The sequence below is a fragment of the Falco punctatus genome (assembly GCF_963210335.1).
Source record: "Falco punctatus genome assembly, contig: scaffold_22, whole genome shotgun sequence".
NCBI classification, from domain to species: Eukaryota; Metazoa; Chordata; class Aves; order Falconiformes; family Falconidae; genus Falco; species Falco punctatus.
In genome coordinates, this window is record NW_027660223.1 from 2,790,548 (window position 1) to 2,804,317 (window position 13,770).

At 44.8% G+C, this 13,770-nt stretch overlaps 1 long non-coding RNA gene across 2 annotated transcripts; it reads left to right on the forward strand.

Annotated features, from left to right (window-relative positions):
- The first annotated feature begins 9,135 nt into the window (after window positions 1-9,135).
- On the forward strand, window positions 9,136-11,522 carry LOC308057531. Of its 2 annotated transcripts, XR_013925315.1 has the most exons (3): window positions 9,136-9,204; window positions 10,560-10,705; window positions 11,188-11,522. It is a non-coding gene; the product is annotated as an uncharacterized lncRNA (long non-coding RNA). The 2 variants fall into 2 exon arrangements; XR_013925316.1 differs by lacking the exon at window positions 9,136-9,204 and having other exon boundaries at window positions 10,372-10,705.
- The last annotated feature ends 2,248 nt before the right edge of the window (window positions 11,523-13,770 follow it).

Genomic DNA, 13,770 nt, shown 5'->3' on the forward strand with positions numbered 1-13,770 from the left:
TCAGTCCTCTGGAGTTTCGCCATAGTTTAAACTGGCTCCCGATCTTGATGTTTCAAGTGACCATCACACCGCTTCTGCAATGAGCACAGTTTGGCCAGACCCAGAGATCTAGCCACATAGCGTTTTCTAAAGAGAAAGTTTAAATGCGGTAAGAGGAACACATACAGACCTAGGTACAGCAGAGCCTCTGTGTTGCGTGCTGTTGTTACTGATGATGCTTCACCAGCTAGTTGGGAGTTACGTGAGGCTTTGCTCACTGGTGTTTTTAACCATGATCCATCAAGGAAATGCGCAGAGTTTTCATGTAAAATCTAATAGGCTTTTATATACAGGCTTCTCTGCTGGGTTTCGGACTCAGGAACGGATACTTGTGGCTGGATCCTTCCAGAAAGGGGACATCGTCCGTGCACGTATAAAGAAAATGCCCATTGATTTTCTTTTAGCCACTGACAGAAGTGCGGGTGGAGGTCAGGCCAGACTGGCATGGCTACCTCTTGTGAGTTCACCAGTTGAGCTGACACCAAGGTGAGCCCAGTCTTTAAATTCCCTTGCGTGCTTCAAGGTCTGCGTCATCCAGTTTGTGCTCGTTAGAAGTACAAGATGAAGCTGGACGCTGCCCACCAAGTGTCCGATGATGTTCTCTTTGCTGCACATCTGTAACGAGAGGCTCTAGAGTAATACAAACCTGGTCAGTAAAGGCAGCAAAATAACACTTTCCTTTCAAACACCGAAACTGGTAAAAGGGTGTGATTTGTCTATCGCTGCCTGTGTTCTCTTTGACCCAGGGAGGCTGTTTGGAGCTGACGACTTCTTGCCTGTGTTGGCATATGTGCTGGCCCAGGGTGATACGCTGGAGCTGGATACTGAAACTGAATACATGGTGGAATTGCTGGACCCATCTTTGCTGCATGGAGAAGGTAATCAACTGCTATTAGAACTGAGTGGAGGGCTGGGGAAGGGGGATTCTTCCTCACCTCGTTTGAGTAGAAACCCTTTTGACGGAGTCATGTAGTCGGTGATGGCGGTAGTGTAACAAGAGAACCTCGTAATTATTTCCACCTTAAAATAAGAGAAGGCTGGTTAGCTTGCAGAGTTGCAGCCCCAAGTGACCTGGGAATCTACCGACGTCTTAGGAGGGAGTATGTTGTTTTCTGCCAAGAAGGAGGAGGCATCCTGACTTAGCAAGCAAACATAGGCTGTGCGGGTGCCAACTGTGGTTATCCTTCTGTGCCTGAAAATGTCCCGAGAGTATGTCTGGGTCTGCAGCATTCAATTGAGTTGTGAGACCTGGAATGGGACCCGGTTAGGTGCTTTGTAAAATCTTTGGGGGAATTCTCTGCCCCTCTGGGGAGAGTGCTTTTGAGAATGTTGCCCCCCTTAATGATCCTGGTTTATGCCCGATACTTGCTTCTCACAGAGTATTTTTATGAGGCCTAGGAATATGTTTCTTAAGGCACTCTTGAACAATGGCTGAAGTCTGCTAGAGGCAAGGAAATCTCCCTCCTTTGTTTTCACGGTGGTGGTTTTAACAAAGAGGTATTCTGCCAGCCCTTGGTAGGCCCCAGAATCTATCAGTTTATGAGGAAGTTTCAAAGGTTCTTGTGACCAAGCTCAGCTGTGAGTTAAGTATATGTGTATACGTCCCATTTCTGCTATCTCTTGGGTTGCTGAAATTGCTGTATCCTTTTACATGCCGATATGCATGACAGAACTGTGTCGGGTTTCCTCCGGTTCAGTACTAGTCTGTTCCCTGCTTTGTGTGCAGGGTGCATTGTTCAGGAATCTTAGGACAGAAAATACTTGAGATGTGAAGCTGGAGATCATTAACACGCTTGAAAGGCAGAAATATTTACTGGGCTGTTAAGTCGTGTCGTTTTTAATGTAGCAAAAGTCATTCATCTATTGGCTGGCCCTGTCTGTGCACTAGTTAAACTGTACGGTGCAGGAAAAATTGTTTAGTGCTTTGGGGTTGTGCGGTACAAATGTAAATGTATTTTCCAGTTTGTCTGGTGGGTCTTGCGTGTCTTCCACGTATTGAACTCGTCACAGAGCTGAAAGTGAGAGGATGCTGTCGGTAATACAGAAAGCACTACTGTGAGCATAGACTGCATCTCTGAATGACTCCACAAATAGACCGCGCTGCCTCTTAATTGAACGCTCCCACTCAAATAGTTTACTTAAAGAGCAAGAGAAATATATGATAGCCTGTCTTCTGTTTCTCCTGGTTGCTGAGGACTGTTGCCTCCTGCTGAGAGTCCTTTTCCTTTGTGACCTGCAGCTCCTTTTGTACATCGGCAACTCTGTTGTGGCTGTACTTTGTTCTCCACTCATGTAATAAAGGTGAAGTCTGGAGAGCTGTACACGCTGCCTCCTGAACTAGTTGGATGTAGTGTTGGACATAGGTGAACAAACACAGCCTGCCTTTTAAAAACAAAAGCAAAACCTTTGGGATGCTTCCAGGTACAAATCACACGCTCGGTCATTGCTTTGTTGCCACTAAGGGGGTCACTTTTAAGTTCCTGAACAGTGGTAGATGGTCTTTTATGTCGTTTAAACAGCTGTGTTTGTTTGATCCCCGCTTGAAGCCCAGGAAGAAAACAAATCGCTGTTTGGAAACTGTTTAGAAGAAAACTCATGTTCCACCTTTGTAAAAACACTCAGGAGTAAAGGAGCGACACTGGTCATTTAAATAACCGGCCACCCCCAGCGCTAGCGGACCCAGAGATGGATACTGTTGCACCACTTTGATAATATGGAGCCCAGGCAACCACTGCACGGCTCTTAGCAGCTGAGAACACACTGTCCAGTATTTTGCAGGCAAGTAAGCTGTTTTTCTTTACGTATAAATATTTTGGCCATAGAATGCAGTGACTTTCGTGTATGTGTGCGTCTGTTTATTAAAAAAAAAAAAAACAGAAATAGTTTGTACTTTTGACTGTGACCCGTTGGAACTGGCGTGGTGTTTGCAACCACTGTGAATTGTTCTTCCCCTGCTGTCCTTCACAGGAGGATATTCCTTGGCAAGTGCTTATGGAGCACTTTTGCTGATCAAGAACTTCCAGGAAGACCAGGCTGCCCAGAAGCTAGAGATACTCTCCGGCAACGGCACAAGAGGAGGACAACTAACAGAACAATGCCTTCAGTTGATGATTTTCAGGTAGAGCTTTAGGCTGAAGAGAAAAAAAGCCCAGGGGATGGTTGTTTTGTTGGAAATCTCCATTTGAGAAGTATGATTCATAATGATTTCCTTGGGGCCACAAGTGGTGTGAAGCAGTGCTGAGAAGATGGCTGGCAAATTTGCCTCTGTTTCAAAGTCCTTCCACTTCATAGCAGAGTGTGGTTATGATGGTATAAAGGAAACACTAAATAATGGAGCTTTCCCACTGTCCTTTGTATTTAAGTCGTGCAGAGCGAGGACAGACCAAATTGTATTTTCGATTCAGCTTCTTTGTACGCTTTGCTGTTAAAAAGAACAAACCCAGATTTCCAGTGGTATAAATCATCACAACTCCCCAGTAGCGATTGGTGGCTTACCGTGGGTAATAGAGAGGAGACTTGGCAGAAAAGCTTGCCTACAATTTGAAAGTTTAAGCAAGTTGTAGAGTTCTGTATTGTGGATGTCTTCATGTTTGTAGTTTGTTTTGTGGGGTTTTTTTCTCCCCCCTCCCATTTCTTACTGCTCTTTCAGAGTAGGGCAGTAACTCCAACTGAAGAATAACAAAACAGTCGGGATTACTTCATCTTTTAAAACCAAGTCTGCATGCCTTTCATATAGGAAAAGATTGTTACGTAGATAGGCGTGCTGCTGTCTGTCCAGATGCATCAGTTTGCGAACTGAAGCAAGGAGGATGTTGGAATCGAGAAGAAGGGATTTACTCCTTTGTGTCTGGTTGTTTACAGTCCATACCACAGTGCAAAGCTGCTGGAGAGGCTAACAACAACCGTCAATGAGTTATGATGTAGCTAAGAGCTTGATAAATGAAGGTATGGGGTCATCAGGAGGTAATTAAACCTTTCACTTGCGGCTCCTTCTGCTTTATCAGTGTCCATGCAAACAACCACAGCACATCACTGAACAGGAAGGAGCTGGGAAAAGCAGCAGTCTCCCACAATATGCCTCTCTTAGGAACAGGAGAACTGACAAACAGAAATTCCAAACTGTGGCAAGCGCACAAAGCTAGTCCATCTTACTGGGATCCATTTTATATTCTGCTTACCTGTAGTTAGGTGTCACATTCAAGTACCTTGAGTCTTTGTTCTTTCTAGCAAAATATTACGCTTAATAGGAAAATTAATCACCTTTGTATTTCTGCTGGATGACTAAATGACAGAAGATTTTTTTCAGCAGGATCTTGTATTCAGTTTCACCTTCTCTTCCTCAGCAACTGAACTTCAGCCAAGCTACCTGTACAGCTGGACGCCGTGCTGGATGCTGGAAGATGCAGGGGAGCACAGGAAGAGCTGGCACCAGCTGTGTCCAGGGCTGCTCCTTTGACTCTTTGAAAGAGAGCCTCAAATCAGTAAGGTCGCTCCGCTTCCAGGCTATGCTTGGCACAAATTCAAGCACTTTGCTGCCTGCCCAGAATGCCAGTTTTCCATCTCCCTTCTCCACATCTGCAGTCCTGACATGAAGCACCTTCCCTACAAGGTATGTGTAACACAGCTTCAGCTCAACTCATCTTTCCCACATTGAACCAGGATGTGGTCACTACATGTCTGTGGTGCTGTCTCACAGCCTTACCACCAGCTTTTGGGTCCTGGAAAGGCCTTCATCCTCCCTCCCTCAAAAGGATGGAAAAGCAAAAAATCCGGTATTTTGATGATGATGAAATACAACTTGCTGATACTGCATAAAGAATTTTGATACTTACTATATGAGTTACAGGCATTTGCACAAACCTCAGCCTCTCCTTGAAGCAATCCTGTCCATCTAGAAGCATCGAAAAACAGGTCTTCTCTGTGTTAGCTACGTTAGAAATTGAAACTGTAGCGTGCTTTGCCTTATTTAGAGCTGATTTGATTTTTTTTATTTATTTTTTCTTCACACCGGCTAACAAAAATGGATTAGTTCTGCTCAGTCCTAATGGTTTAAAAGCTGTTGCAAAGTTCCAGTGTTTCAGTCTGCAAGCTATCAAAAGTTTATTAAAAACCCAGAGTGCTCTTTGGAACTGAAGTCATATGAGCATTCTTCTCAGTCTTAGCTTTTAACAGCTTGTTCTTAGGAAACGTGAATTTTTGCCATTGTGATTTAGCATGCTTAATTTATTCAGCGTACAAACGTAAGTATCAGCTCAGTAAATAAACAGGTCTTTCTTACTGTCATTTTTTCCATCTCCTTTCATTTTACTGCTTTTAGTTTCTAATTGCAGTTAGTTTTTTGCAAAAAAGCACGTGATGGCAGGCTGCTTTGCTCATGTGTCCAAAAGTGTTTTGTGGTTGGGTGTATTTTTTTCCAGTTGCTTTTTATTTTACTTTTTAAATACTTTTTGAAAGATAGAACTGCGTTTCCTTGTAGGGCTTGTTTAGAATTAATCTATGTTATCAGTTGTGCACATGTGTGAATTTCAGCAGAGAAAAAAGATCCAGCTTTTGCCTCGTGATCATACGGTTTTACTTTAATGTTGCAGAGTAAATTTTCTTTCTGCCTCCCTCTAAGCCTGTTAGATGAAATTTGGTTACATCAGGCTCAGACACTAAGTTGCCATCGGTTAATGTGATGAAAATGTCCTGCATGAAAATGGATTGCCTTTTGCATGCTGCAGCATAGAGTGTGAATGGTTTATCGTGCAGCAACCTCTGGATCAACACCCTTGTGTGTTGCTGGCAGAGGGTTGGGTTTTTTTCTTTTTCCTTATGATGAACATATTGTGTGAAGCTTCTCTTCAATAGTATTGACCAGCAGTTGCAGCATCATCTCTTGGGCATGCTGCCTCTTGCGGCGCAGTTCCCTAACAACCGAAAAAGAAAGAGGTGGTCCCCCTGCCCGACCCTGAGTGTACAAGACCGGAGCAACTATAGTCTTAGCCATTTCTAAATCCACCTCCCTTAAAGCTTGTTTCTTTATTTTTGCCCACAGATCGTGTGGATCAGGAGAGTATAAATCAGGTCCTTTTTCAGGGTCTGCCAGTCCTGGGTCAAAGGGATCTTCCTCTGACGGATACTCAACTGCATTGACACCCAGGGGTTTAGAGCACTGTGACTTAGAGGCTGGTAAAGAGCATGCGACTCCTCTTCCTCTCCTTCCTCTGCCTTTTCTTCTTGTGCTTTCATAGTTTCAAAAATAACTCTCCATGAAGAGAGCAGACGGTGGGACTCAGTATTGCCTTTTGTCGCAGAATCCCACAATTTCACCCCTGTGTTGTTCTGAAGTTCCCGTGCAAAAATTGTAGATGCAGTCACTGCGGGCATATCTACTTGCACCCACTTGAGCATTGCTTTAAGGTCATGCCCAGAAATACTTTTCTCATGTTTGTTAGGGAGACTTTTCATAAGCTCATAAACGTCTCTTTCTGGGGACGAAGCCTGATTCGCCATTACGCATTTCCCACAGCTCACCTCTCAACTCCGGAGGGATTTCAGGCCGGCCGGCTCCCACTTCAGCGGTTCATTCAGAGTTCTGTGGGATTCGCTGCAAGTCGCTCAGGCGATTCAAGAGCCCCTCCACGTTGGATCCTTCACTGGATCATGTCAGGGTCACCAATTTGTGGCGAATGAGGAGACGGGACACAGCTTGATGCAAGCAAGATGTCAGTTTATTAGTGATTTTCTTACAATTATATACGTTTCTACCTTCTACATATTACACACCAATTGGTTGACATTTAAGACACACCGTTTAAACAATAGGAAGTTTACCTTATCATAGCAACAATTTCTATTCCAAAGTTAGGGAGTTTCTTTCTAGGCGGCTTTCTTGATTAACAAAGTTACATATCGGCGCCATCCGTTCCCTTATCCGGCTACTTGTTTCTCTGTCCGTCTTGCTGCCTCCTCAGCTGTAGCGGCTCAGGGGTCTGCAGTTAGCTTGTTCCTTGGTTCCCAGGGCTTGTGCCCTACAAGTCTTATTCATCAAGCTAACAGTACTTGGACTCTTGTTCTTGAGGCCTTGTCCTACAGCCTCTGATGTTTATTTTGCTTCACAGCATTTAGTTTCCTAGTAAGGCCAAACACCCAGTCCCGTTAAAACCACTGATGTTTTCAATGGGGCTTTAAGACTGCTATCTGTTCGTTTGTAATTGCAGGGTTAGAATGTGAGCCAAGGAAAGGAGGATGTCAACTTATGAATTTGTTATGCCTGCCACAGTCTTATCACCAACGTCAATTCACAAGGTGGCTGTAATGTACAGGAATCACTGGTGTGCGTTTCACAACTAGAACATAGAGAGGATTGCTGTTTGTTGCTGAGCTTCCTGTTTTCAGAGGATGAGGTTTGGAGGTTTTGTTTCTGATGTCTGTTTTCTCATTCTACAGAACTACCTTCGTGTTGCATTCCAGGAAGTTAACAGTGCGTGTACAGGAAAGACCTTACTAGTAAGACCCTACATCACTACCGCAGATGTATGTCAGCTTTGTGCTGAAAAGTTTAGAGTGGAGAATCCAGAAGACTATAGCCTGTTTCTTTTTGTTGATGACACCCGGCAGCAACTGACAGAAGATACCTACCCTCAGAAGATTCAGACAGAGCTGCACAGCCGCCCGCAACCCAAGGTCTTTCGCTTTGTCTACAGGCGCATTAACAGTGATCCATATGGTGCCATTTTTCAAAACAATGATGACTCAGCTTCTTAAAACCAGCAACTCCTTTAATTTCTGTTCCTTGTTAACTCTTGAAAACATCTTTGCTGGCTGCCTGCCTTAGGAGCTAAAAAAGGTCTTAAACCATAAATACCTAGTTAAACATGTGCATTGCATACAACACTCCGTGTAAACCGTGCGTATGGCCAGTTATACAGTGTTCCACCAGTGTGTTTGAGCCAGCAGCCCATGAGGCTGAATTTCTTGTACCACAGACTCTTTTGAAGCATATTATACCGTGGCCCTTTGCAGGTCTCTTGCTGTAGTGTGCAAAAATGTATTTTCTTGCACTCACTCTATAGCCAAATGTCTTAGCATACATATACTTGAATCAAAATGACAAGTGTTTCAGTAAACCAACTGGTATGAGCTTAGTTTCACCAGCATGAGTTTGACAAGACTGTCCAATGCAGCGCATCAGTTAACTCCTCATTACTTGGATGATTGCATCCTTTCCTAATTTTTTTAATTACAGAGATTCGCCGTGTTTTTACGTGTGTGTGTATATATATATATGTATTTGTTCCTTCCAGTTGTTTTTATTCCCCTTCTTTTGGGGGGTTTGAGAAGGTGGGCACAGAATGGGAGTCTTTGTAGGGACCCAGGAAATGAAGTGTTTAACAGTAAAGCTTAAAGCGTTTGCTGTACGGAAGGTTTCTCTGTACCCACCACATCAGTTGCTTATTTAGCAGTGCCCTGTGGAAGTCTGCATATTCATTAACGAGCTAACAGGAGCTTGGCTCTGTGTAGAAAGGAGAGGAACTATGAAGAACACACACCCATCCCTGCTTTTATTTTTTATTTTTCCCTAAACGTCCAGTGTTTCCAGGGCCTTTGCTTTCTCTTGCCACATTGGCAAAGCGTCCCAAGCTCTATTGCCCCATAGTCAAAAAAAGCCTTCAGTAATTGCTGGGATGGCGAGTGACTTTTGGGCTTCTAGCCCTCCATTCCTTCGGTTGTGAATTCCGCTCAGTTAAAGACTCAAGAGAATTGCTTAAAACTTGCATTTGGAAGTCACACCTCAAACAATGAATTTGTGGAGATCAATTTATTTATTTATACTATTGAAGAAAAAACTGTAATACTGTGTCAAAATGAAACTTAGTGGCTGCTGAATCACTGAGTAATAGCATAGAATCGCTGCTTAAGCCTTTACCACAATCATCGCAATGTTTGTTTGTAGACTGCTTGGTTTTTTGTAAAGTCGTGTGGCTGCGTGTGGTGCATTATTCCCAAGGTGCTCCTTACTGCTCTGATGCTCTGTACGTTCGCAGTACTGGGTAAAGCGGAAGGCTCTGTGGCTGGGGAAGAGTGGCACGGACATGTTGCTGCTCTCTCTGTCGCACCGGAATTTCAACAGCTGGGTTTGGCTGCTAAATTGATGGAACTACTGGGAGAAATTTCAGAAGTGTGAGTACCATGCTTATCTTTAATCTTCTAAAAGTAACCTCTCAACTGACATGGCTTAGGTATTTGACTTGCATGAAAGAGACCCAGAATTTTGCTTTAAGTAGTGTTCTGATTCGCTGAGGATTCCCTGTAATTAGAGAACAAGACTAAAACTGTCATGTGGCGGTGTAAGATCTCAGGGTTTCTATGAAAGCTAACTTGCCAGAATGAGTAGGGTGTAGCTGCAGGAGCGGGCTGGAAACTAGGACCATGCGTGGCAATCAGTTAGCTGAGGGGAATGTGCTCGAGCTTGTCTGGACAACGATTAACATGATGAGGCATGTTTACAGAGCACAGGGGGGTGGGAGACGGATGGCGCCAAGGATGGCACCAAGGAAAGGTAACACCTTGCTGTTAATTGATGGCAGCTAACCACCAATCAGGGATTGCCTAGTATGCAAGGCTTAGCTTCAAGAACCAATCTGTTTCAAACGCGCAGCTTCTGAAAGTGTATAGAAACTCGTGCTTCTGTACAATAAATTGACATTTGCTTGCATCAAGCTGCGGCCCGTCTCTTCATTCGCCGCATGTAGCCTGAATTCTAATAGAGATACTGTATAGAAAAAGGTCCTTGTCTTGACAGCAAGAGAGTTTCATGGAGGGTCAACACTTTCCCGTAGGGTCTCCAGCGTGCTTGTTCAGTGATCGTGAGATTTTTGCAGTTCCTGCAGGCAGCCTTGGAACCAATTCTGTATGGCAGACAGTACCTTAGCTTACTTTTTGTCATGCTTGGCTGCTTGTACTTGCTGAAGATTTAATTGAGCATCAAATGAACCCACAGGGAAATGTCCTGAACTCATGGTGGTAGGGCAACCCCATTGTAATCGGTAAAATGGGAAAATTGCACATTGAGGAATCTGCCTTGTGAGGAGAAGGGCTGCCTTGTGTTAGGTGACTGAACTTTGTGACCCGTTCCGCCACTGCCCCCTGCCACACACATTGAAGGAGGCAGTCCCTAAGCCAATGCAATTGAAAATGTGGATTTTTAGATGATTTTTTTTTTAAATTAAAGATTTCTTATGTGTATGAGACCTGTGCGAGTGCTTAGCTTGCCCTGTTCTTTCTGTTCATAACTTTGAACCTACAGGCTGGTATAAAAGAATGGTTATATGACAAAAATAGAATAAAATCTGAACTTATACCAGATTTGTCCCTTGGGAAAGGAGTGCATCTGTTACTGCAGTGTGAAAGGTGTTTGATTAGCATATGACATCATCAGACCTGCTCTTGGTCAGATTACAAGTTATGGGTTATTTAGCAATACATTCACCTGCTGTTCCTTACTGTGGTTTTTCTTTGGTTTTATGTTTCCAAAGAAAGGGTGGATTTTTCGTCGATCTCTTTGTGAGAGTATCAAATCGGGTTGCAGTAAATATGTATAAGCAGCTCGGCTGCCGTGTGTACCGGACAGTATCGGAGCGCTACTCTGCTAGCAGTGGAGAGCCAGATGAAGATGCTTACGGTAAGTGGTTGTTGTGCCTTAAGTTGAATGGAAAGGTTCTTGTGTTGAGGGTTCCTGGGCCTGTACAAGTTCAGATAGTCATTGATGAATGGGATTCTGTATTCTGCTTTAGATAGCTTTTCCTACTGAAGAGTACATCAGTTAGGAAACTTGATTGCAGGAAACGGAATGAAGCTGCGTCAGGGGAAGTTCAGGTTGGACATTAGGAAAATCTTATCCACTGAAAGGGCGTTCAGTCAGGGCACCAAACCTGTCAAGAGCTTAGGGAGCATCTGGATGATGTTTTTAGTCATATGGTTTAGTTTCAGGTAGTCCCGCAAGGAGCATGGAGTTGGACTTGATGAATCCTTATGGGTCACTTGCAACTCAAGATATTCTAGGAAATCTTCTTGAAAAATGATCTTAACATAATAGAGAAGTCACTTAACGTGGCTTTGTGCAATGACTGTCTTTCATAATAGCATTATTTTCTTTTGCCATAGGTACGAGGAAAGCTCTTTGCAGAGTTACAGAGAAGAAATCAATTATACCTCTGCCTCATCCTGTGAGACCAGAAGACATTGAGTAACCGTAAACTGTGATTCTCAGACAACCTAGTAAGAGTGTCAGTTTCCTTCTCCCCAAAGCCCCCAAGAACTCTACAGATGAGAAATATTAGGCTCAATGTTTTTCCCTGTGAAATACCAAAAAGCAATATTGAGAAGCTTACCAACACTGCTTCTGTCGGTATTGGCTGCATATTCGTGCTCTTACCCTATTGTTCTTCCTTTCGAACCGTGACACTTTGGAGACTATTAAAATGGAATTGCTTCCTGTATGGTGGTGTCATGGTTTTCCTTCTCGGCCACAAAACAGTCCCCTCACTTTGTCACTCCCACGGAGCCCTGCTCCGAAACTGAAAACGTCTGGCCGCTGCTCCTACACAGAAGGTTCCAGGAAGTTCTGCTGCTGGCTCTCGCCTTCCCTTTGCAGCCATATAACTGCTGCGACAAAACCTGGGCTCTGTTCTTTCTGAGCCACAAAACCAGAAATTGGGTACATCAAAATATACTCTCCAGAACTCAGAGGTCTCTGTTTCTCTGTGCCTTTTACTTACCTCATTCCCTAATTTAATTCTTGGATCCATCTGTCCCTTCACAGTCTGTCTGGATGTCACAGCTGCTGTTACTTGGAGGCATTGACCAGGCACTTAGTTCCAACACAGGTTTCTGTCACTGTCTTCCCTGCAATTTCTTGGAGTGCAGAGGAGTGAAGGCAGAGGGTTGATGAGTATTGATAACATGCAGCTGTGACCTTGCCTCCAAGGCAGTGGGTTGAGGGACATGGATGATGAGCAGCTGTAGCTCGTTCCTGCTAAGTAGTTAAATAGCCCTGAGGATTGTGGGAGAGGGGGTTGGATGGAGGGGGTCCCGTCCCGTCCCGTCCCGTCCCGTCCCGTCCCGTCCCGTCCCGTCCCATCCCATCCCATCCCATCCCATCCCATCCCATCCCATCCCATCCCATCCCATCCCATCCCATCCCATCCCATCCCATCCCATCCCATCCCATCCCTGGAGGAAGGAGAAACAGCACAGACAGTAGAATCTGACTGATGGTAAAAGCCTTGTTGCAGCCTGATAGCTTGCTTGTGCTGCAGCAGCGGGTGCCCTGTGTGAGGCTGCCTGAGTTGGGCTCCAGCTACAGCAACTGGTGCCCAACGTAGCTGAGACAAGCGGGAGAACCTGTGACCCATAACAGACACGGTGAGAGGCGAGCTGTTGCAACTAATCAATATGGGTGTGTTGTGATATTTGTTGTCTGTCTTAACTCAGATCGCAACTGAAGAGGATGTGTATTACTTGTGCTCATAACAATCTCCAGGCAGGGTTTTTTCTTTTATTACAGTCCTGGGCATGCAGGCTTTTGCTACTATTCTGGTTTTGCTGTTCTCCTTAAGTGCCCAGTGAGGTTTGCTCTAGTATCAGTCATGGCAGTTAATGTTCTCTCGTTCACCTGTTGTGTTTTTAGCACCAGCTTCTGTAGGCGCAAGGGGTCTATTTTAGATCTTTGAGTCACCGTGTCGTGCTGTTGTGGTTTTTCCATTGGCAAACTGCTGCTGTAATTCCCTAAGGGGCTTCCTAGGTCAGGAGGTAGCGGATGGGAGCAGGTTGCCACCCTGGGTCAGTGGTGAGTGCTGGCATGTATCATCTGACCTAGAGCTGATGTCTGTCACCGCTTTAGCTCTGGAATTACTCTGAGACCCAGGGAACTCTGGTTCCCTTAAGCTGCAACCTTGGAGCTTTTCCAAGCAGTGGATGAAATTCCTGTCACAAGCTCTAAGGCACCTTAAGGAGAAGGGGGCACAGTCTGAGTTTTCCTCCATGCAGGTGTCAGGGAGGTACAGTTCTGAGCTTAGTACTGGCCGCTACTGGGAGACGCTTTCAAGTGATCCGAGTGCAGCTCTGGCTACCCAAAGCTGGACAGGGGTGGCAAATGCTGATGTAGAGTTTTGGTGGTAAACTTGACCAGCCTGTCTTAATGAGCAGGCATGTTCTTTGTTTGCAAGCACCGTTTAGTCCTGCCTAGGCATCCCGAAAGTTTGAAGGGCCGTGGTCACATCTTCCCTTGGTCACACACAATGAACGGTTGCCTATGCAGAGCTGCTTTTTAAGGAGCATGCTGTGGTTATATTTTCTCTGTTTGGCTTTGCATTTGGGAAATAATGTAACAGTTACAGCTGAACTGAAGGAGCACGATACCTGACGTGGCAGAGAAGGAGGTGCATTTTACTAATTTTTTGGTGTGCATCAGTTTGACCCCAAAATGACATTGTGTCAAAGCTTGTGGCCAAGTTCCGCTGTAGATGTTGACTTGGGGTATGAATAGCTCCAGGTGTGCTTTAGGAGAGCTCTGTTGGTGTAGGTGTGCTGAGTAATTGCTCTGCTGTGTGTGCAGCTGTTCTGGTTTGGCTTCCAGGTGTGAGCATGCAAAAGAAAACTCACCAGTGTGGTCAGCCTTGCTGTAAAATCAGAACGCTTTCTGCTGCTGCCTGGATATCCGAGAGCCTCCTGAACGTTTCAGGCAGG